Consider the following 24,999-nt stretch of genomic DNA (forward strand, 5'->3'; position numbering starts at 1 on the left):
TAGGGGTGGCATCTAGCTAAACAACAAAGAATATAAGAAGGTTGTAGTGAAAATAAAAGTGAGCGTTTGAAAAGGATTCAGTGTCGTCTTGCAAGGGGTTGGTAGGTTCTTAGGTACCGAGATAGGACCTGAGGTCGATGCCCTGTTCTCCTTGGGTCACTATGCTCAACTCCCTCCTTTTTACATGCCTGAGTATGGAAAATAAGAGGCTAAAAGAGCAATATGCTAAAAGAAACTATTTCTTGATTAGGCTATAGGAGTTCTCGCCTAGTAGAAGCTCCTAGTTGAGTTGTCCTTAGTTAGGTAGGTAGTTCAGACCACTACTTAGGATGACCTCTTTGATAGTTCTTTTTAGCTTGGCTATGTTGGAGTAGTTGGTCAGTGACTCTCTTTAGAATTTCTGTCAGATTATGCTAGGCCTACTCCTCGTGGATTTCATGCCCTAGTTTTGTCAAGGGGTAGGGTGAGAACCGTAATGTGTTTTGGTGTATCTATTTTGTATCAGCTTGATGCTCTTTTTGGTTGTGTTTATGTGTAGATTAGTTCTAGGGATTTGATGGGCTGAGTCACCCTATCCCATGGTTGCCACTGAGAGCTGGGTTTAGGACCCAATTTGGACCCATTCTTGAATATATGGAGCTCATTTTTGGAGATGAAAAGTGTCTGAGAGGCGGTAAAGAGCCAATTTTCATGAAAAATAAAATGGTGGCAGATGGCCAAGCTAGAGTTTTCCTAAATGCATTTCGATGTCAAGATCCAATGCAAGTCTCGGTTCGTCGATCGGAGGTCGTTTGACCCCCCATTTAATCCCTGCAAGGGTTGGCATTGTAAAGCAATTACTAGATCCGAGAGCCAAAAAGTGCATGACATGGCCCAAGTTTATAGATTTTGATGTCGCGAAGCCAACCGTCTAGTCAAATCGCGAATCAAAGTCCGTTTGCACCCCCAAACAGATCGAAAACCCTTTCATAATATTGTGAAAGTGTTTTTTTTGTAGGTGGACATTTTATAAATGAAATGAAATGAAACTCTAAATAAAGAAAACATGCAAAAACATGTCGTGATGCCGAGAGGGGCATTTTTTTGATTGACGTCCTATTTTTTGGGGATGTATGTGCCTCTTGGATGCTCAATCGTGTAGAAAGAGAACGGGAGATCCCTGATCTATGCAGAGATGGAAAGATTTTGATGGTAACCACATGCAATATGATTAAGGGAATGAAATTCTGATTTTTAGTCTTTCTCTCTCCTCCCTCTCTCTCCTGCATAGAGCCAACTCATGTGACAAGAATCAAGAAGAGAATCAGATAATGGATGCTTGTCCGGGAGGCACCGGATTGTTCTAAGAGGCTGAGGAGGCTGAAGACTGAAGATCTATGCTGAAATCCATGGCTAGTTGGTTGATACATAGCCCAATTAATTATTCAAAAAACCCGAAACACGCAAAAAGGCGGTATGCTCTATTTTATGAAAGAATTTTGCTTGTTTTTTATCGTTCATGGTCTAAATGGTGTGCAAATGGGCTAAAATTTTATTTGAATGTTCCTTGCATTATGTTTGAGGGTTGCAATTACTGTTATGTAGAACCCGTATTGATTTACAGCAAGTATAAATTTTTAAAACCCGAGAAAATACTAATTTTGATGAAAATTGATAGTTTTTTTATATTTTGAGTAGGGAGAAATGAGTAGACCTGGGATCAAATAAGGGAAAATACTGAGTTTCAGTTTCAATGATCAGTCATTCAAAAAAACTAGAAAATACCAATTTTCTATTAAAAATAAATAGAAAAAATAGGAGAAATTTTATGGAAAAAAAGGTTTTTACGCGAAAAAAGTTGAAAAATTAAGATCTATATATGTGAATGGTTGATGGGGCTGAAGCATGAGGTTAAGCCTCAGTTTGGCCTTGCCCTTTGTGTTAAAGTATGTATTTATTACTTTTACATATTAAAAAATGACATAAAAGAACCTCTACACCTATGCACCGCAACAAAATCTAAATGTTGAGGGGGAGGATGATGTTATACATTAGTTTAAACATTGAAATAATAAAAAGTCTGATTATTCTCTTTACGCATAACATTTAGGATGCATTTTATTTGAAAATAATGGATCTAGCAGCACGAGGTTAGCCTTGGTGTTAGGTTCCTACACCAAAGTATTGCGTATTAGTGGAAATTCATTAAAAGGGTTGTTTTTGTAGGACACATAGGCTAATTTTAAATCATAATTGTTTGTGCACAATAAAGCATTCACTTTTACATGAATTATACACATGGTATTTATTCCTAGCATGCATAGCAATTGATTGAACTATAAATGGCCCACGCTGGAGAGAGTAAGGCACCCAAGCTATAAGTCTAGATGGTGGGTCCAAGGGGACAAGTAAGTGAGGATTGGTACATTCCTGGAACGATATAATATTGGTACCAAGAGTGGAGTTTGTTTTGTATGTGTTATATGTATTAGCGACGCATCGAGGGGCCAATCCCCAAGGTGTAGGAGGGTCGTAGTGGGGCCGCAGCAATCACCCGAGGGGTGCCTCCTATGTTGTTCTATGTGGTGAATTACACCAAAATGTGTAGGGTCTCCCTCTGAGGAGTCTAAGAAGGTTAAGGATTGGACAATAAACACGATACAAACACAAAATATATGTATGATGGCAAGGCAATGTGTCCTGTAGACACTCCTGACCGTGAGGCGGTGGGGTTGTCTTGTGCATGTCAGAGGTCCGACTAGTGCTATAGCGAGTGCCGGCCCATTTTAGGTCCCATCATGTGTTTAGGACCCTCTTTTACTAATAATATGGCAAAATACAAGGCCTTAATCATGGGACTTAATGTAGCCTGATGTGGTGGTATCCGTTGATTATTGGTGAAAGGTGACTCATAGTTAGTAATCAATCAATTGAATGCGACCTAGAGTGTGTGGGATCCCATCTTACAGATGTGGTGGTATCCGTTGATTATTGGTGAAAGGTGACTCACAGTTAGTAATCAATCAGTTGAATGCGACCTACAGTGTGTGGGATCCTATCTTACAAATGTACCATTGTGTAGCCTCGGATATATTGTATATTTTCAAGATGGTGACTTGTTAGTTAATTTCTCAATAGTGGAATCACTTTGTAGATTCCCTTGATAATTATGCTTTCGTGGAAGATGTCTTTTTCAATTGTGGTCTACCTCCTAACATTACCCTTACAATTACCTCCTAACATTACCCTTGACTACTTTGGGGTCTTCGCTGACATGTCCTATTTCAACCGTCGATGGTTAGTTTGGGTCATCAGTCAGGTAGCTGATGAGCACCTTCCTACTTTTTCATGGATACATAGGATTGTGTATCATCATATTCATCGGACACCCCTAGCTATTTATGCAGGGGTTAGCTAATAACCTGATGCACTTAGTGTAGGGCCTGAGCAGCCCTGATCCTTGGTTGGTTTTGTGCCACCATAGAGTTATGTTAGGACTAAGGGTTTTTTTCAGCAATATGCTATTGAATGGTAGTGAAGTATTTTATTTCATAAGGCTAAGAGGGCCTTTTGTGTTAGGTTCTAATGTTTTATTTCATATGACCAAGAGGACCATATGCTTATTTGGTGCAGGTGTGTTTAATGGTTTCTATTTAGTGATTGCATTAGACCAGTTTGACAAAGTTGCTGGAGGGAGCCTTTGCTACACAGGAGCTTCTTGTGGCCATTCTAGGTGATATTATTCCTTTATGAGTACTTTTCTTTTATGCTATATGTGTCTATGTACTTATGGAGAACATCTCTTTTGTTGGGAAACCACAATTAAAGCATGAAGTCCTAGGGTTAAGTTGGGTATATTTGGAGGAGATTTGAGTAGTTGTCTACCTCTTGTTAAGACATTGTTAGGCATTAAAGACTTGTTTTAGAAGGCAGTCCTAGTGACTTTGTCCTTCCTAGCACGTTGGGCAGTTATTCTAGGAATCCTTGCTAGGATAAGGCCCTTAGAGAAGCCTGCCAAAATAGAAATCTAAAAATAAAATTACAAAGGTTTGTAAATAGGGGTTCTAACCCCTTAAGAAAAAAAGAAGAAAGGAAAGAAAGAAAAATATTATGGGCAGTTAATTATCGCCTTGTGGAGGCCTGGTAGGTTCTTGAGGACAAGTCAGATGACATAAGGCCGATGCCTTGTCTTCCTTGGGTTAGCACCTAGTCCAAATAAAGAAATAAGGAAGGTTGGAGCAAAAATAAAGGTAAGAGGAACAAAAAAGGATTAAGTGCCGCCTTAGGAGAGCTTGGTAGGTTCTTGGGTGCCGAGTGAGGACCTAAGGCCAATGTGTTTGAAGAAGAGAGAGAGACAGGGTTGAGCAATGTCTGAACCATTCAGGTTCCATTATCTTCTTCTCATACTTTCATCATAGAGTAAAGACACACATACAAGAGTAACATAGAGTAAGTGACATGCTGACTAGACAGACTAACCATAGTCAAGTCACCGACTAGCTAACCGACTTATTTAATGTAGTCACATGCAGGAGACAGTTGTACACTAGCTGTCATGTCGGTAGTACATAAAGACAGTCACACACTACACGGGGATCTTGACTTCTAACACTCCCCCTCAAGCTCAAGACAGCATCTGCACACCAAGTAGCTGTCTAAAACCACAAAACTTATCTTTACCCAGAGACTTGGTAAAGATATCTGCTACCTGCTCATCAGTCCTCACATGCATAAGATCAACCTTCCCTGCAAGGACCATCTCACGAATAAAGTGGTAGTGTACCTCTATGTGTTTTGTCCTGGCATGGTAAACTGGATTCATGGCTAGGAGTACACTACTCAGATTATCACATAACAGTTTCACTAGAGCATCAACCTGAATGTCCAAGTCAGCCATAAGCTTGAGCAGCCAAGCAATCTCACATGCTGCCAATGCAGCCCCCTTGTACTCTGCCTCAGTACTAGATAAAGCAACCGTAGGCTGCTTCTTGCTGCTCCAACTGATCATGCCGCTACCAAAGCCAAAGGCATAGCCACTCGTAGATCGTCTGTCAGTTGAGCATCCTGCCCAATCTGCATCTGTGTATCCAATCAGTGTCAAGGACTTATCTCTGACATAGAACAACCCATAGTCTACAGTGGACTTAACATACCTCATGATGCGTCTAACTGCATCCAAGTGCGGCTTTCTCGGCTTCTGCATAAACTGGCTTATCAGCCCTACTGCATAGCTCAAGTCAGGCCTACTGATGGTCAAGTAAATCAGACTGCCGACCATCTACCTGTACATAGTCACATCTTCTATTTCAGCCCCAGTGTTCATGTCTAGCTTTACATTCTGGTCCAGAGGTGTATCCAGTGGTTTGCATTCAGCCATGCCATACTTCTTAAGCATTTCCATGGCATAGTGCTTCTGCATCAGCCATAAACCATTTTTAGCTGGTACAACCTCAATACCCAAGAAATACTTCAAATCTCCCAGATCTTTCATGTCAAATTCAGATTTCAGCATCTTCATAGCATGCTGAATTCCCATGTCATCATCTCCAGTGATTATCAGGTCATCAACATATATGACCAGCACTACCAAGCCACTGTCAGTCTTCTTTGTAAACAGGCTGTGATCAGCCCTGCCAACAACAAATCCAAGACTCTGCAAGTAACTGCTGATCCTAGCATGCCAGGCTCTCGGAGCCTGCTTCAGCCCATATAGTGCCTTTTTCAGCCTGCACACATACTGCTGAAAATCAGGGTGCTCATACCCTTCCGGCTGAACCATGTATACGTCCTCTGCTAAATCACCGTTGAGGAATGCATTCTTAACATCCATCTGCTGCAATTTCCAGCCTTTTTCAGCAGCCAAGGCAATAACAGTTCGTATGGTTGCCATTTTTGCAACCGGCTGAATGTTTCATCATAATCCAAGCCATACTGCTGAGCATATCCTTTAGCGACCAGCCTTGCTTTGTACCTTTCCACACTGCCATCAGACTTACATTTGATTTTATAAACCCATTTGCAGCCAACAGGCTTTTTCCCTTCAGGCAGTGGTACCAAATCCCAAGTCTGATTTTCAGCCAAGGCTTTCATCTCTTCGTCCATAGCCATGCACCAATTTTCATCTTTTGCTGCTTCGGCATAAGTACCTAGTTCTTTGATCTCCATCACTTTTGTCATGTATGCATAATGCTTTGCAGAATAACTAGAGTACGTCAACCTGTCAACAGGGTATCTGACCCTCTGCGATCGTCTAAGCTGTGGTGCACTACTCGATTCACCTCTCTCATGAGGCGGAATGTACCTATTCTGCCTTGTGCTAGGCGTATAGACAGTCGGAATACCAAGTTCGTTGTCTAAAGTATCACTAGACTCATAGCCCGAAGTCATTCTGCCAGGTGTCATCATACCAGATGCATCCTCAATAACTTTCTCTTTTCCTTTGTTGTCCAAGACATCATGTCTCCCCCTCACTGACATACCCGTGTCAGTGGACGGTGAGCTCCTCAATCTCCCTGTCCATGGAGATACTGTCTGACTAATAGGTCCTGTCATAGCAGTGCTCTGCTACAAATCAACTGTAGAGACATGAGTGGAAGGCATATCAGATGGCACTGCAACTGGTGATACATACCAAGAACCCATCTCATCAAAGATAACATCCCTGCTTACCAAAGTTTCCCTGGTAGAGGGATCATAGCATTTGTATGCCTTCTTCTCCTGCGAATATCCAATGAAAACACACTTATGTGCTTTGGGATCCAACTTCTTCCTTTTCTCATCTGGAATATGCGCATAAGCAAGACAGCCAAAGACCTTCATGTGTTGTACATCCGGCTTATAGCCATAGAGCCTCTCAAACGGTGTCATGTCATGAATGCCTGCAATGGGAGTCCTGTTCAGAATATATGCGGCTGTCACAACAGCCTCTGCCCAATAGTAAAGTGGCATATGCTTCTCATTCATCATGGCCCTAGCAGCTTCCATCAGAACCCTGTTCTTCCTTTCAGCTACTCCGTTTTGCTGCGGAGTGTAGCTGCAGGTTAGCTGCCTACGAATGCCATTTTCAGCCAAAAAATCAGCAAATTCATTGGAGACATACTCCCCACCGCTATCAGATCTCAAGCAAGAGATGTAACACTCAAATTCCTTCTCAACCTGTGCTTTAAATTTCTGAAAAATAGCAAAGACCTCATCTTTTGTTTTCAATATGTAAAGCCAGGTATATCGACTGTAGTCATCAATGAAAGATACATAGTATCTGGAACCCCCCATAGATGCATTATGAGCTGGTCCCCAAACATCAGAGTGCACTAACTGCAGTGGTCGTGTACTCTGTCTTACATGCCTGACAAACGGCAATCGCGACTGCTTACCAAACTGGCAAGCCTCGCATACATGACCAATATCTGAATATTGGAATCTAGGTAACCCTGTTACCAGCTGCTTCTTCTGCATGGTCTGCAGCCTCTGCAAATTGACATGCCCCACTCTCTTGTGCCAAATCTCTAAGTCCCTAATAGTGCCAGAACCCTGGGCAAACATGGCAGAGTCCAGCTCTGGCAGTGTAGCATCAAGAGTGAACATTCTTCCATTTCTGTGGCCTTTCGCGATCAACTTACATCCATTGCCAAACTCTTCAATAAAGCAGCCATGCTTATTGAAGCGAACCTGCAAGTTCTGCTCTGTCATCTGGCCCACAGACAATAGGTTCTTCGTAATCGAAGGGACATGCAAAACATCATGAAGATTCTTCTTCCTGCCATCATGTACAACTAGAGGCACTTTGCCTTTATGCTCAATGCTATACTGCGTGTCATCACATGTGCATACATAGCCATGCTTTTCAGCCACCATATCCGTGAACCAATCACCATGAGGGGTCATGTGATTCGACGCCCCCGAGTCAATGTACCACACTGCATCATCAGATGATTTTTCAGCAACCTTATCTTTGATATACTGCATGGCAAACAGTCTATCACCAGAGTCATCTGCCAGACTGGACGTAGCATAATGTCCATGCTGCTTGCCCTTCTAATTTCCCTGCTTCTTCCAGCAATCCTTTGCAATATGCCCATACTTTCCGCAGTAGTGACAATCCTTATCTTTATTTGGATTGTCTGACTGACGTTGCTGCTGCCATGAGCCTCTGCCACGGGAGTTAGATCTCCCCCTGCCTCGAAAGTTGCTACTACCTCTTGCATTTGATGACTGCTGATTGCTATTACTATAGGATGCATTTTGTTGGCCTCCTCTGCCAGATCCATAGCCTCTACCACGGCTACCACAACCACGCTGATTCAAATAAAAAACTGCGTCCTTATTCTTTGAGCTGCTTGACCCTGTAGCTAAGCCAAGCTTCACCTCTTCATGAATCAATAATGCAACCAGCTCATTAAAATCAGGCATCTCAGCCCGCACAGATACTGAAGTGTCAAAAGACTTGTACTCCGGACCCAAGCCATTTAAGGTCACTGCAACCATATCCTCATCTTCTACTTGTGAGCCAACAGATGCCAACTGATCTGCTATGGCCTTAACCTCTGTGACATAATCTTGTATGGATCTATTCTTCCTGTCCATGTTATTGAATTTATGCTTCAGTTGTATCTTCCTTGCACTTGTAGTTGTGCCATAGTATTTGACCAATATATTCCATGCATCTGCTGGGAATTTACAGTTCATGATCTACATCACCATAGCATCCGAGATACATAATGACAGCCAATGTAAAACTCTACGAGCTCTTTCCGTCCAAGCTCGATGCGCTCGTCTTTGATCAGCTGTAGGATTCCTATCTGGAACTTCAAGTTCAGCCTCAACACCTGTCACTAAGTCCCAGTATCCTTTGCCTATCAGAAAGTTTTCCATGCGGAACTTCCATATTGCATAATTGTTGCTATCAAGCTTTTCTCCCACAATCTGGGTTACATTATCAGTTCTATCAGCATTTGCCATGTTGCAGACCTTGCCTGGCTACCTGCAAACCAAGATATTCTTAACAGTTCAACTGCAGCCCGAAACTGTTTATGACAGTTTTCTGCAATTAATTGCAGGAAAAAAACCAGTAAATTTCAGTCAAATATCAGCCCAAACAACGTCCCAATCGGTTGATCCAACTCATAAAGACAATTGCCAATACATATGCCTGATGTTCGGTTCAGATTTAACTCCTGCAGATCCACTGCCAGGGTCCAAAAGCATGCAGTCCAAACCTGTAAACTGCAATTACAGCAGCCTTTCCAAAGTCAAACTCCACCTAGATACATGTAATGCATGTTCCAAAGCTGCTTAGTTGACTCCTGGTACATATGCCACTTCAGACATAAGCATAGAGACATCAGCCAGTGTATTCTTAACAAGTGCCAATGCTAACAGTTTATGTAAAGATTGCAGTCAATAAACCAGCATAACCCGCTTCAACTAGCTCAAAAAAGTCCTTAAATCAGACCATACATTTGTTTCAGTATGTCACCGTCAGTACATGACTATGTAGTGACAATACCCTGTCTATATCTGACAAGCAAGTCAACCAAAAAATGTCTGCAATTTATATTCATCCCAAGAAGACAAGATTTCTTTTATTTCAGCTGCAAACTTCCAGTATTCAGTGGCTTTTGATGCTCCTCTCAACCCAAGACAATTCTAACATGCATATGACAGTATATATGTCTTTCAGATGTCTGCATCTGTCACTCTGTGCTTCAGTAGAAAGCAAAATGCTTACTGCCCACAATCCAAGACAATTTCCAGCCACAAAAGAAGCTTCAGATCTGTGTATTTCAGCCACCAAACTCAGCTTGCAATTGATCAAGACAAGTACATGTAGCCTCCATCATGTACCTATACTTCACAGGTGCTTCTGGGCATACTCAAGAGCTTCCAATGCTCTTCAAGGTGTTGTAGACTCCATGTATGCTGTGTATACAGCAGTGCAAACAATTTACACAGTTCTGCCCACTCTGTTTCAGCTCATATCAGAGCTCAACCACAAGTAGTTACTCCATGTACTTCACAAAGACCTTTTTCAGTAGCCATACATGCTTCTCATGACCCATTTATGGTCACCATTGATTGCAGTAGACAGTGCAGGCCTTCAGCCCAAACAGGCGCAATCATGCTGATTGCAAACCTCTGTTTCCAGTTCCTGTTGATGAAGATGATGATGTTGATGTTGATGCCACACCCAAATGCACTCTAACCAGCCTCCTCAGGGTTCTCAAGAAGCCACAAGCTCTGATCTTGACCCTGGAGTGTGTAATGAACAAATGCCTACCTGCAGTCCACAATGGCAGCCTGTCTGCACAAAAGAAAAATGAGTCTTCACTTCCTGGAAGTAGATCTTCACTTTCTCCAACTCTCGGAGATCCACCAAGTCCTGCTCTGATACCATGTTTGAAGAAGAGAGAGAGACAGGGTTGAGCAATGTCTGAACCATTCAGGTTCCATTATCTTCTTCTCATACTTTCATCATAGAGTAAAGACACACATACAAGAGTAACATAGAGTAAGTGACATGCTGACTAGACAGACTAACCATAGTCAAGTCACCGACTAGCTAACCAACTTATTTAATGTAGTCACATGCAGGAGACAGCTGTACACTAGCTGTCATGTCGGTAGTACATAAAGACAGTCACACACTACACGGGGAGCTTGACTTCTAACACAATGTCCTATTCTCCTTGGGTCACTTTATGGTCAGTTTCCTCCTTTTCACATGCCCGAGTATGGAAACTTTGAAAGACAAGTGTGTTAAAAGAAAATATATGATGACCACTCTAAAGGAGTCCTCGCCTAGTAGGAGTTTCTAGTCTAGTTGTCCTTAGTTAGGTAGGTAGTTCAGGCCACCATTAGGATGACCTCTTTGATGGCTCTTTTAGCTAGTCCATGTTGGAGGAGTTTCTTAGCGACTTGCTTTGGCTTTCTATCAGATTATGTTGGGCCTATCCCTTATGGAGTTTCATGTCTTCATTCTGTCAGGGATAGGGTGAGAGATGTTCTTGTGCTTTGTTGCGTATTTTGTTTGTGGCAACTTGATGCTTTCTTTGGTTATTATTTGTGCGGATCACTTTGTGGAATTCCATGGGCTGAGTCGTCTTATGCTATAGTCGCCAATGAGAACGGATTTGAAAAACCATTTTTGAAGTGAAAAATAGCCTATGAGGCCATAAAAGACCAAATCTTCATGCAAAATGAAACAGTTGTGGATCAATGAGCCGGAGTTTTTCTAGATGGAGTTCGATGCAAGGAAGCCAATGCAAATCTCAGTTCGTCGACAGGAGTCCATTTGACCCCCTATTTAATCCCCGCAAGGTTTTGCATTGTGAAGCAACTACATGATCTTAAAGCTAAAAAGTGTATAGCAGGTGTCATTTCTATAGATTTCAATATCACAAAGCCAACCCTCTAGATGGATCTCAATTCCCAAGCACGTTTGCCCTCTCAAAAGCGAAAAAACTGCTTTTCCTGTAGTGTGAAACCTCCAAAGTGAACCAATTTTTTGGGGTTTTAAGCTTGGTTTAAGCTTGTGGAATGAAAGGGCATAAAGAAAAAACAAGGGGAGGGGAGGGGCACCATTTTTTTCGGTGCCCTCTCCAATCATTAAAAAATGATTTTCTGAGCCTACAACCATCAGAGAAACCATCTTGGTTGTGAGATGCTCCAATTTTTTGCCCATCATCGCCATAAAAATGACTAAATTTGGTGCATTATTCAGCAAGATCTCATTCTAGTTTTTCTCTCTCCTCTTGTGGACTGTTCTTATGGATCAATGTAAAAGAGAGGGGGATGGACTAAGATGAATGTTTTTTGTCAAATGGTGAAGCAAGAGTAGAGAGACACATGAATTGGAGTGGGACAGATCATCACCAGCCATGGAAGAGCGTAAGTGGGCCTCCAATGTTGAAAAGCGTGCATCATAATGAGTCGTTTTCTAATAAAAAGGTAGATTTTACCATTTTATGATAAATTCTTGTTTGGAATGGTTAAAAATTATTAGATTTGATTGCCAATTCTCTATTTGATTAGTCATGTTGAAAGAATCATAAAAAATCAGTCACATAATAATTGTATGCAAAACATGCAAAACCTGAGACTAGTCAAAGATGTGGTTTTTTTGGGTTTTTGGTGTGCATTTTTTGTTCCCATGGAATGAAATATGCTAAGAAAATCATTTCCTATATAAGAGTAATTATTCTACATCTGAAAATCATTATTTATTTGTAGTTTTTCTATAAATAATTAGAGAAAATTAAAGATAAGTGGAAATTTTTAGGTTTTCACATCATAAAAATAAGAAAAAATAAGATTAATGTGTGTGATCATGTGATGGAGATAAAGCATGAGGCTTAGCCTATTTTGAGTCCCATTTATTTTTTAGAGTAAGTTTTTATTGCTTTTAATAAGGAAAAATACATAGAAAATATACCCTACACCTATCAATGCAAGCAAAATCTTAAATGACGGTAGGGGGTAAGGGGTTTGTTGAAGTGGTTGAAGTACGTTAAATGTTGATGTTTAATGTTGCATATCATATAGAGTTTGCACTTGTTTGAAATTTAAAGGGACTAGTAGTATGAGAAAACTCGGTCCTCAACAGCGAAGCACTATTGCATAGAAAAGGAAATCATGAAAAGAATTATCTTCGCACTCTCACATTTTTTATTTCCAATGAATATTTGTTTGAGCATGATGGTCATATTCACATTTGCATCGAGGCACCTCATGGTATCGAATCCTAGATATATAGCACCTGTTTGTATGAGTGATAACCCGACGCTAAGAGTGTGAGGTATCTCGAGCCATAGGACTAGATATTCGATTCCTTGGGGTTTATTTGGTGAGGTTTATATATCATCTCATGGATTGATTTATCAAAAGAGTGGACTTTGTTTCAAAAGTGCTTTATGTTCATGACACATCTTTCGAGGCCAATCCTCGAGGTATAGAAGAGTTGTAGTGGAGCCGTGGTGATCAACAGAGGGGTGCTTCCTATGTGTGTGCTACATGGTGTATAGCACCAGCATGTTTAGAGACTCCCTTTGAGTAGTGGGATAAAGAGTTATTTATTGGACCATGAAAAATGCTACAAATGCAAAGTTCTTAGATGATCCAGGCCGTGAGGCCATGTGGGGTGGTTTTAGGCAAGTGATAGAGGCCCGTCTAGTGCCTTAGAGCCAGTGTCAGGCCTATTTTAGGTCCTGACACTTCTCAAGTAGTTTGAGCAGGTATGGGAGGCTAAGAACCTCATGGATCCCACTCAACGAGCACAAGCATTTGGTCTTTGCTTTGGGAGACAAGTGAAGGACTGGGTTTATCGGTCTAGATAATGCCAAATGCAATAACTTTATCCATGTGAAGGATCTCTTCATCAAGAAATTCTTGGAGGTAGGATGCTCTCATGACCTCATTGTTAAGCTCATGAATGTTAGCCAAAAATACAAAAAGAATATACGAGACTTCGTCACACATGTGAGGAGTCTCTACAAGAGGATACCTGCAGGACTGAGTGACCCAATGAGAGTCGTCTCCAGCATATTCATTAAACGAGATCTACACAGCAAAGGACTCTATAATGCCATAGCGAGCAACTCAAACCTGCAAAGTGATATACTCGCACGAGTCTTTGAGGAGGCCATACTTTAGGGGTGGATAACTTGCTCAGAGAGAGAGAGAGAGTTTAAGGCTATGAAGCAAGGGAGTAACATGTTTAGAAATGCCAAGAGAAATGCAACACTTCATGAATGAGCAGCCCCTAGCAAGCAAGATAAAGGAAAGAGTGCCAACTAGACCCAAGTGATAGTTGAGAGCTCAAGTCTGAGATGACCAAATTACAAGAGTCAAAACAAAGGCCAGTATAACCTCACATGCAATGTGTGCACTGTGGAGGGAACCACCGGCCATTTGAATGTGCCAAGTGTGAAAGGTTCAAGCATGATGCTATGCACTAACAATTTCCAACACGGTTACCATACCAACAACCCTATGCTCAGCCATACTATCCATGAGTTGGAAACCTTACTTCAAAAGGGGAGCCCATTTGGCTCTACCCGTACCTAATGATTCAAAGCCAGCCGCTCTAAGGATTGGCATTAATCCAACACAAATCCCTAGGCTGCCACCAAGACCTATAATGACCCTTCCACCAAAAGCAATGCTCCATTGCACTTTGTAGAGAAACCACTAGAGGAAGACTCATACATGAACCTTTATGTCTCTTATGAAGAGTTAATCCCATATTGATGGACTATAGGCCTATGCTAGTCATGGCTTTAGGTAGAGGGAGAGGTAGAGGCTAAGGAGAGGAGGTTAGAACCATGAGCCTTGGATGTGTGGCCATCCAAGGTATACCTTATCCCACTGCTCTAAAAAGAAGCAAACAAATAGAGAGAAGGCTGACTTGAGGTGCCCAAAATGTGGAGTTACATACCTTTTTTCCAATTGCCCTAGGCAAAGACCTTCCACTAGCTCAACAATCATAACATCTATGCCACTTGGACTCTTTTGTGTCTAGTCACCCACAACAATGATGCCACACCCATCTCCATACATGTCATGACACAAGCCCAAAAAAAGTAGGCCAGTATCTCATTGCTTGGACCTAGCAACCTAGATGCAGCCTCTATAGGGAAGAAGAGCTAGCAAAGGACAAAAAAGAGGATGGAGGTAAAAATAACACTCAAAATAGAGAGTGCAACCACCTTAGTAAAGGAAAAATAGTTTATTGATGCAAAAGCAAAAATGTCTGCTGCAAAGACAAGGGAGAAGGGAAGTGTTAAGATTGGAGAGTGCCCTAACCCCAACCAACAACTAAAGGCTATGGATAAGGTTAAGAAATGGATAAAGGAATCGCAAGCTCACTTGCGAGATGCTGAACCTATCATCAAGGATGAGATCAATGAACTCTCAACCATGAGTCCACATGTCTCTCCCACATACTTGAGAGTAGAAGAGGCAACATCACCACATGCACAACTGCATAGGTAGAGCATGGATGCCATTAATAGACAAATGGCCCAAGAGTATTGGCACAAAGCCAATGAAGCAAAGGAGGGAATGATGGTTGGAAATTTTCTCACCACACTAATATCAACTCCGATAACATTGCCACTAGGATAATTGCTTAGGAAAAACCCCGCACTATGGCAAGGGTTGAAGCAATGGTGGGTAGAACGAACCAATAGATATAAGCCGCAAGACTTACCCAATCATGACACCATGACACACATACCAAGCCTAACATTGATTTCAATATCTAAGTTCCCACAAGTGAATGCCTTTTGTGAGGGCACCAAGATGTATGTAGCCTTATCTATCATTCTCCTAGGAGATATAATGCAAAAGGGGATAGTGGACATATGAGCAAGAGTTAGTGTACTTAGCCTTACAGACTTGCAAGCTTGGGAAAATCCACTGATGGAAATTGCACGGTTCAATGTCACTCTAGCAAATGGGATGAAGGTTAGGACCTTCGGAGTCCTGAAGGATTGGTCTTTAAAGTTAGTGGGAATTCAATTATCCATGAACTCTAGTCATTAAGGGAGTTGATTATGATATCCTACTAGGTAGACCTTGGATGAGAAATGCTCGAGTGATAAGGAATTGGGACAATGGCTTGATGTTTTTTAGCAATAGATCATCAGAAGTAGTACAAGTAGAGATGGACACTTGGAAAACCTCACCAATCAACCTAGATGCTATTTTTGCCATACTAAAATGTGACTCAAAGGCCAAAACCAAGTATGGAACTATAATGAAGTATATTCCTTGTCTTGAGGATGAGCGAGACTAGATGCATGTGTTGGCAACCATTGATCTCCCATTCTTAGATAATCAGAATGATTATAAGCAAGCTATAGACTCAACTAGCAAACCCAACAAATCCATAACTTCTAACCTATCCACATTGCCCCTATGCATGATGGCCAGGAGTTCCATCAATCAACCAATACCAATCACCTATCATGTTCCAACTAACAAATTGGAAATCCATAGAATCCTAAGTGAGTTAGCTAGCAACCTAGCTACAAGCCTAAAGCACCTCAAGGATCTCATGGAGAGTAAGGAATGGTGATGGACTAAGGTACATGACCTAAATTTATCAAATGACTAGATTATCTCATTGTTAACCTTAGCACAAGAAGAAAGAGGAAAAAAGTGGAAAAGCGCAAGTTGGGACCTAAAAGGAGGTGTGTCATGAGGAAATCAAACACAATGAAAGAGGCAGGAAGGAGAACGACTAAAAGCACAAGGGTTGCCTCAAAAATCAAGTCAAAGGCAAAAGTGCATTTTTAAATACAAGATGCCCCTAAAACTGTTGTAAAAGAGTGCCAAGCTTCCTCCTATGCAAATTGTAAAGGTAGATGGGCGATATGAAGGAAGCTAAGAAGAAAGGAGAAAAATGGATAAAAGGGGCTAGACCATGGCCATGTAAAAAAGGGATGACTACCCAAGGGAAAGAGGTCATGCATATAAGCCAAAAAGTTAATGGAGACTCTCATTCTTGGTGTGTGGCAAAAAGATTCTTATTCTCTTCTTCTTGCCTTCTTGTATATGCTTGAGTGAGCGAGTGAGTGAGTGTGAGAGGGTGAGGGAGTGAGTGTGTGAGAGTGAGGGATCGAGGAGAAGAAGATCCCCATCTCCTCTCTTCATCTTCTTCTCTCCTCTTCTCTTCTCTTGTCTCGTGTGGCTATGGAGGATGGAGCTTGACGAAGAGGGATTGAGGTTGCTCGAGCTTGCATCAAGGATTGTGGAGCTATTAGTGTGCAAGGGAGAGGAGGGTACTTGATCAGGCATCAAGGTAAGCTCACTACACTCCATAGGTAGGGAGAGCGTGTCGGCTATGTGAGAGGTAGCCATGGATGCTTGGCTCGAAACGCTTGACTAATAAGTGGTCCGTAGGTCTCGAGTGTTGAGTGAGAGAGCTCCCTTCATTTTGGTTTCATTTCGGGACCAATAGATTCGAGCCTTGACCACCACACGCTTCGAATCGAGCATGGAAGTAGGGTTTCATCCCCGAACCGGTACTTGAGGTAGATAGAAGATTAAGGAGTGTTAATCTTTGAAACAAGTAAGTATTTTGGATTTTTAATGTGTAGATGAGTAGGTTGATTTAACCCTAGCATTGTCTTGTGATATAGGACCAAAAGATTGTGAGAAAATAGTAGGGTTTTGGTGCTGTAAACAAGGCACAACCAAAAAAAGGGCTAGAAAAAGATGGGCTTCTAGGCCTAATGACTAACGAGGGTGAGGTGGGAGGTAAGGATTGATTAAGGCTGGACCCTAAAACCCCAAGGATAGGGGGAAAGAGCTCATTTCTGTACATTGAGAGTGAAAGAGAGAGCTTGAGAGAGAGAGAGAGTTGCAGGTCAAAGAAGAGATCACACCTATTGATTCAGACTTTTTCGACCACCCTAGGTAGATACAAACTTTTCTTGCTATGTATTTTCTTGATCTAGAAAGTCATGTAGGCAGCCGCAACCACTATGTGAAGAAATCGGCCAAAATGCATCGTGGCACGCCGTCGGGCTCACAGTCAGACCATTGTGTCCTGGCTTGACTCCCAGAATCGAAGAGTAGGACCATCCAACTATCAGAGTCACAGACCATTTGACTAGTCCAATCGAACCACCCATCAGTCTCATCGGACCACTTGGTTGGGACCACGTGATCCGACCCCACATCTAATTGGACACCCACCTCAATCGGACCACCTATCTAGTCGGAAACCCAATTGCTAATCAGACCACCAATCCAGTCGGACAATCGGATCACCAATCGGACCAGTGAAAAATCAGACCAAAATTTGAGTTAGACTAGCCCGGTCCAATCAATTTGACTCCCAAAGTCAATGGACCACCAAAATGAGATAGTCTGATTTTGGGAATCATACTAGTTAGGAAGAAGATAAAAATACTAGGAATAGGACCACCTCCCCAGGTTAGGACTGGTTGGGACACATTCCCGAACAACCTTAGATACTCAATCTAGCTAGCCACAACCAAAAACCCGAGAAAACCACAACTATACAGTCTAGACGCAACCTCTAGCAGCCTCATGACCTAATTTAGAGCCAAAAACTGACATTTATATGTTAACCTAGCCTTGATAGAGCATAGAGGGAGTGGCATAGACCTTGAACAATCCTTAGGAGCGACCTGAGACCAGGCTTAGAGCCATACAAGGTCATAGACAAGCCAAGGGGGTAGCCATACCTATATGATTGTTTTGTTTTGCTTACACACCCCATATGTTGGAGCTAAAGGCGCCTCTGCCTAGCCGCCCGTGTCTTACTACACTGACAGCACCTGCCACTTGTTGAGATGACAAGCTCAACACATGTGGACATTGATGATGGACCGCCTGGTTAGATGGGTCCACACGTCTACACTTAGCACGTCGGTGGTCATTATGACTCTCACATGGCCACTGACTCACTACTTATTATATTCAGGTTGTTACACCTATTTACAGTTGGCATAGTTATAGCGCCAGTCGACTAGTGTACTCAGTTATGCATTGTTTGACTTAGTAGGCCACTTTCCTTTTATCTTGTATCTTATCTATACTTTGTGTATATTGTGAAGTGTGTGGAAGAAGAAGAAGAAATCAGCAAGAAAACGTTTTGGCCTCCATCTCTTCTTGTCTCTTGAGTGAGCTTCTCCTTGTGCATTCTGTGTGTGTTCGGCGCAACATCTTGAGCAATCCCCTCCACCACGCGATTCTTGACATGGTATCAGAGCCGCACCACTGAGAGAGGCTGATTTCGAAGGTTGAAGCAAAGGGAAAGAAGCAAGGTTCGAGCAAGCAAGCCACGGGTAAGAAGCTCTCCCATCCTTCCACTCTTTCTCTTGGATAGTGCCTGTGGAGGCACCGGAAGCAGGGCAGAGCAAAAATCTCAGATTGCAGTGAGATTTGGTGTGCGCAAAGAGCACTGTATATTCTGCAGATTAAAGGGCTTATCCGCAGTTATTTTGGGCATTTGAGGCCGTTTCAGGGCCCGTTTTAGAGCCGCAAGTTGCGGACAGCAGTTTCAGGGTACACTGTGACTTCAACTGTATCGACCAACAGTGAGTGCACAGGTTACAGATTTCAGATCTGTAAGATTAAAGGTGTTTACCAGTGAGTAAACACGAGGTTTATCTGCAAACAGGTTGCAGATTGCATGTATTGTTGAGCAGACAGTGAAAAAGGCTGTCTAGTGTATTGCTGTGCACTACAGGTCGAGGATTGCAGAAGATTTGCTTGCTGTTTGGTATTATTCTTGTGATAATGGCAGAGAACAGTGGAAGCCCCATCATTGAGAAGCTTGACAAGAACAACTACCCTTCATGGAAGTTCCGTGTCACGAACTTTCTTATTGGAAAAGGCCTCTACGAGTTCGTTTCAGGTGAAGAAAAGGAGCCGGAGGTGAGTGATCCTCCAACTGCAGAAGAGATAAAGGCACGAAAGGAATGGAATGCAAAAGACAAGAAGGTCATGTATTGGTTGTCTGCAGTAATTGACAATAATATGTTGGGACACATTAGAAATGCAGAGAATGCATATGCAGCTTGGACCATACTTGAAAGTATGTTTTCTGTAAATACAAAGGCACGAAAGATTCAACTCAAGCAAGAGTTGAATACATTGAAGAAAGGGAAGATGTCTATCAATGAGTATGCATTGAAGGTAAGGAGCATTGCAGATGCATTGGTAGCGATTGATGCAATGCCCGATGATGATGATTTGGTGTCGTCTACCTTGGGTGGACTTAACAATGAAAAGGCTTGGAAGTCTTTTGTAACTTCCGTATATGTCAGAAAGCCATTTCCAGATTTTGATGAGTTGGTCTCTCTAATGATCACTGAAGAAATCAACATGCAGAGTGAGACATCTGAAAGAAGTGGTGAACAGGTCCAGGCTTTCTACTCCAGTTCAGGAAGGGGACGTGGTAGGTTCTCTTCAAGAGGCCGTGGTACAGGACGTGGTAGTGATAACCAGCAAAATAGATTGAATCAGCAATTTGGCGATATGCAAGTTTCAGGAGGTCGTGGTAACTTTAGAGGCAAGGGGAGCTTTAGAGGAAGAGGTGGATGGCAGAATAGAGGTTCTAACAACTCTGGTATTGTGTGCCACTACTGTGGCAAAACAGGTCATATTGCAGCCCAATGTTATGCCAAGAAAGATGATATTCGGAGTGGTAAGTTGCAGTAAGGAAACTATGCATCGTCTTCACGACAGAATGAAGACAAAAATGAACGTTTGTTTGTTATGCAGCATATGCTGAATGCTGTTACAGGAAAGGGAACACATGAAGATGTTTGGTATGTCGATTCAGGTGCATCCAATCATATGACCAGCCATGCAGAATGGTTTGGAGAGATGCAGGATTTGCAGAATGCAGGTTATGTGCAGACGGGTGATGACTCATGCCACCCAATTTCACACATTGGAAAAGTTCCCTTGTCCTTGCATGATGGTAAGACAAAGAGTCTTTCAGATGTATTACATGTGCCATCTATTACAAAGAATTTGGTGTCAGTCGGTCAAATGGTAGAGCAAGGGCTGCAAGTCAGATTTAATGCAAAGGGCTGCTTTGTAGAAGACTTCAATGACAAGTGCAGGTTGGTAGCAAAGGGAAGTAGAGTTGGACGTATGTTCACTCTAGATGCCGGAATTCCTACTATGAATGCTGCTATGTATGCCAAAGGAAAAGGTGCTGTTGCAGACATTGAAATTTGGCACAAACGCATTGGACATGCAAATGTACAAAGGCTGAAACTAATGCAGTCTAAAGGGTTGGTTACAGGTTTGCCTACATTTAGAGTTGCAGAATTTCAGAAGGTATGTGAAGCATGTCAGTTTGGTAAGCAGGCAAGGCAACCTTTTTCACATGATAGAGATGTAAGCAGAAATATTCTTGATGTTGTACATACAGACATTTGGGGGCCTACACAAAATGTATCTCTTGGAGGCAGTTCATACTTTGTCACATTCATTGATGATTGTTCTAGAAAGCTGTGGGTATATTTTATGAAGGAAAAGAGTGAAGCATTTGAGCACTTTAGAACTTTCAAGGCTGCAGTTGAAAGAGAAACAGGCTTGAAAGTAAAGTGCCTGAGGTCAGATGGAGGGGGAGAGTACCTCTCAAATGAGTTCAGTGATTTTCTGAAGTCTCATGGGATAAAGAGACAGTTCACATGCAGGTATACCCCACAGCAAAATGGGGTTGCAGAAAGGAAAAACAGGCATATTGCAGAAGTTGCACGTGCCTTGATGGCTGAAAAGAATATGCCTAAGCATTTTTTGTCTGAGGCTGTTCATACTGCTGTTTATATTATGAACAGAACTCCCACAGCTGCAGTTCATGGTATGACCCCCGAAGAATGTTTTACAGGTAAGAAGCCTGATGTTTCACACTTGAAAGTATTTGGCTGCATTGCGTATGTTCATGTGCCAGATGAGTTGCGGAAGAAACTGGATCCAAAGGCTGAAAAGTGTGTCTTTATTGGATACTCTTTAGAGCAAAAAGGGTATCGCTGTTACAACCCTGTCACATGTAAGTTCAGAGTGAGCAGGGATGTCATCTTTGATGAAATGAGCAGCTGGTATGCATCTAGTGGTGATGCATTGGATGTTGATGATGATCATGACACTCATGTGCAGGCTGAAAAGCAAGAATCACGGACTCTTAGTGGACCAGAGACATCATCTAGTAGTCCTTGGTCTGGGAGACTAAGGAGTACCTCTACATCTTCAGGTGCATCTAGTAGCACTACAGGTAAAGACAAAGGAAAGAATAAAGTGTCAGAAGGCATTGATGCAGTTCTTGATGGAGACTCCAGTGGCTCAAAGAGCTTAGATGATGAGCTTGGCATTCCTTCAGTGAGAACTCTAGGTGTGCAGAGAGCACGGGCTGATGCAAAGAATCCATTGAGTGATCCAGTGGTACGCAGGTCTAGCAGGGTGAGATACCCTCTTAAAAGATTTGGTTTTGAAGGTTATGCAGCTCACCATTATGCTTATATGGTGAAACTAGTTGAGGATGTTGAGCCTACATGTTTTGAGGAGGCTGTTGGTCATGCTCATTGGGATGCAGCAATGGATGAGGAGATGGCGGCATTAGAGGCTAATAAGACTTGGGATCTAGTATCATTGCCAAAGGGAAAGAAAGCTATTGGATGTAAGTGGGTTTATAAGATTAAGCACAATGTAGATGGTTCTATTAGCAAGTACAAAGCTAGGCTGGTTGCAAAAGGCTATGCCCAGACATATGGCATAGATTATGATGAAACCTTCAGTCCAGTTGCTAGGATGGCAACTATCAGATGTGTGATTGCTTTGACAGCAGCCAAAGGTTGGAAGTTGCAGCAAATGGATGTAAAGAATGCCTTCTTGCATGGTGATTTGAAGGAAGAAGTGTATATGGATCAGCCAGCAGGTTATGAAGATTTAGAGCATCCCACGTATGTGTGCAGATTGAAGAAGGCACTCTATGGGCTCAAGCAAGCACCTAGAGCATGGTCTGACAAGATTAGAGAGTATCTTGTCAATATTGGTTTTTATGTTTCTGATGCTGATCACTCACTTTATGTGAGAAAAGGAGATGCAGGTTTGGTCATCATAGTCATCTATGTGGATGACTTGATTATTACAGGTGATAGTGATAGTGGGATTGCTGAAGTCAAGGGTTGTTTGAAGATGAAGTTTGAGATGAAGGATCTAGGTGAGCTAAGGTACTTCCTTGGCATTGAGGTGGTCAGATGTGACGATGGTATATGGCTGTCCCAAAGACAGTATGGCTTGGATATGTTGTCCAAGTATGGTATGACAGCATGCAAACCACTTTCAGTCCGGTTGGAGCAGAATGTAAAGCTGAGTGCTGATGTTGGGGATGAGATAGAAGACCCTACTATGTTCAAGAGGATAGTGGGGAGTTTGATTTACATGACTATTACAAGGCCAGACTTGAGCTACGCTGTTGGTCTTGTGAGTCAATTTATGCAAGTACCTAGAAAACCACACTTGGATGCAGTGAGACGCATATTGAGATATGTCAAGTCCACATTACATTATGGACTTTTCTATGAGGCAGGTACAGACGTACATGTGTTTGGATACACAGATGCAGATTGGGCTGGTAGTATGTCGGATAGAAGATCTACCAGCGGATACATGTTCTCTCTTGGTAGTGCAGCAGTTGCTTAGAGCAGCAAAAAGCAATCTACAGTTGCTTTGTCGAGTACAGAGGCTGAGTATAGAGGTGCTGCTGTTGCAGCATGTGAGGTAGTATGGCTGAAAAAGTTATTGGCTGATTTGGATGTGCAGGTGGGAGGTCCAGTTGTCATTTATTGTGACAACATGAGCAGTATACAGTTGGCTAGAAACCCTGTGTTCCATGCCAGGACAAAACATATTGAGGTACACTACCACTTTGTGAGAGAGAAGGTACTAGCAGGTGAGATTGACTTGGTATATGTTAGCACACAGGATCAGATAGCTGACATCTTCACGAAGGCATTGGGTACAGAGAAGCTTCAAAATTTTCGAAGCTTACTTGGAGTTGCAGAGATGCAGTTGAGCTTGAGGGGGAATGTTGAGATGACAAGCTCAACACATGTGGACATTGATGATGGACCGCCTGGTTAGATGGGTCCACACGTCTACACTTAGCACGTCGGTGGTCATTATGACTCTCACATGGCCACTGACTCACTACTTATTATATTCAGGTTGTTACACCTATTTACAGTTGGCATAGTTATAGCGCCAGTCGACTAGTGTAGTCGATTATGCATTGTTTGACTTAGTAGGCCACTTTCCTTTTATCTTGTATCTTATCTATACTTTGTGTATATTGTGAAGTGTGTGGAAGAAGAAGAAGAAATCAGCAAGAAAACGTTTTGGCCTCCATCTCTCTTCTTGTCTCTTGAGTGAGCTTCTCCTTGTGCATTCTGTGTGTGTTCGGCGCAGCATCTTGAGCAATCCCCTCCACCACGCGATTCTTGACACCACTACATACTGCAAGTGATGAGCGCACGTCACCGTCACTTTATTCTTTATTCTTTTAGTGATAGTTTGAATAAAGGAAGGCCCAGTCACACATTGTGGCTGTTGGAGTTCCCATTTGTGTCTCTCTCTCTTCTTGCTCTTGTTCTCCACCATAGCTCACTTCCAAGCAAGCTTCGATCCTTCTCACATTTTAGCTGGTATCAGAGCTTTGGATTAGAGTTTGATCATGGAGCTTGGCCCGACATTACTTTAGCCCAGATTGAAGACCTAGACCTTGGAGCTTCAATGCCAACCATGGCTTCTCCCCCCCCCCCCCCTGAGGTAAGATTTCATCTCCCGCCTCTCCCTAGCCCTCATAGGCTCGTTATAGGTGTTCCTTGACTTCATTGGACACCTTGTATGGCCCCATTTGCCCCCTTATCCTCAACATAACCAGCAGGCCCCACAGTCAACTTACATTTTTTTTGCACCTGTTTCAAAATCTAGCTCAAAATCCCCATTGTTTCTCATATCTCGGGCATTCGAAACCCGATTTAGGCAAGGTAAGAGCCTAACTTAGGGTTTTTGGCATGCTCCAGACACGATGGCAGTGTCAGATCTACCAAATAACACAATATTAGTGAGTTTGGGAATCTCCCAATTCCCATTTTTTTAATACTAAAAAGGTGGCACTCGGAAAACATGCCCATAAGTGTCTTAAAACCATATGATGTGACCTATCATTGAAAAGCGCTTGAAAAATGGAATCTATTGAGCTATAGAGCACTAGATTTGGAGTTATGGTGTTCAAGTTATGACAAATCCAAAGATTTGACCATGTGTTCCAAACTTATGGGAAATTCCCATATTCCCCAATATGGTGTTAAATTCTAATCATAGTATTTTTTGCAATATATCTGAGTTGATTTATAGCAATAAAATGTCATGCTCTTAGCTTATGTGATGCTCCCGAGGCTTGGTATTTGATGCCCAGATGCTTTGAGGATGTTTGCCCAATGTTTTGAGATGCTTTGGGACTTGGTTTGA

The sequence above is a fragment of the Lygodium microphyllum genome, chromosome 15 (genome assembly GCF_053477565.2).
Source record: "Lygodium microphyllum isolate KBCC chromosome 15, Lygodium_microphyllum_v1.1.10, whole genome shotgun sequence".
Lineage (NCBI taxonomy): Eukaryota > Viridiplantae > Streptophyta > Polypodiopsida > Schizaeales > Lygodiaceae > Lygodium > Lygodium microphyllum.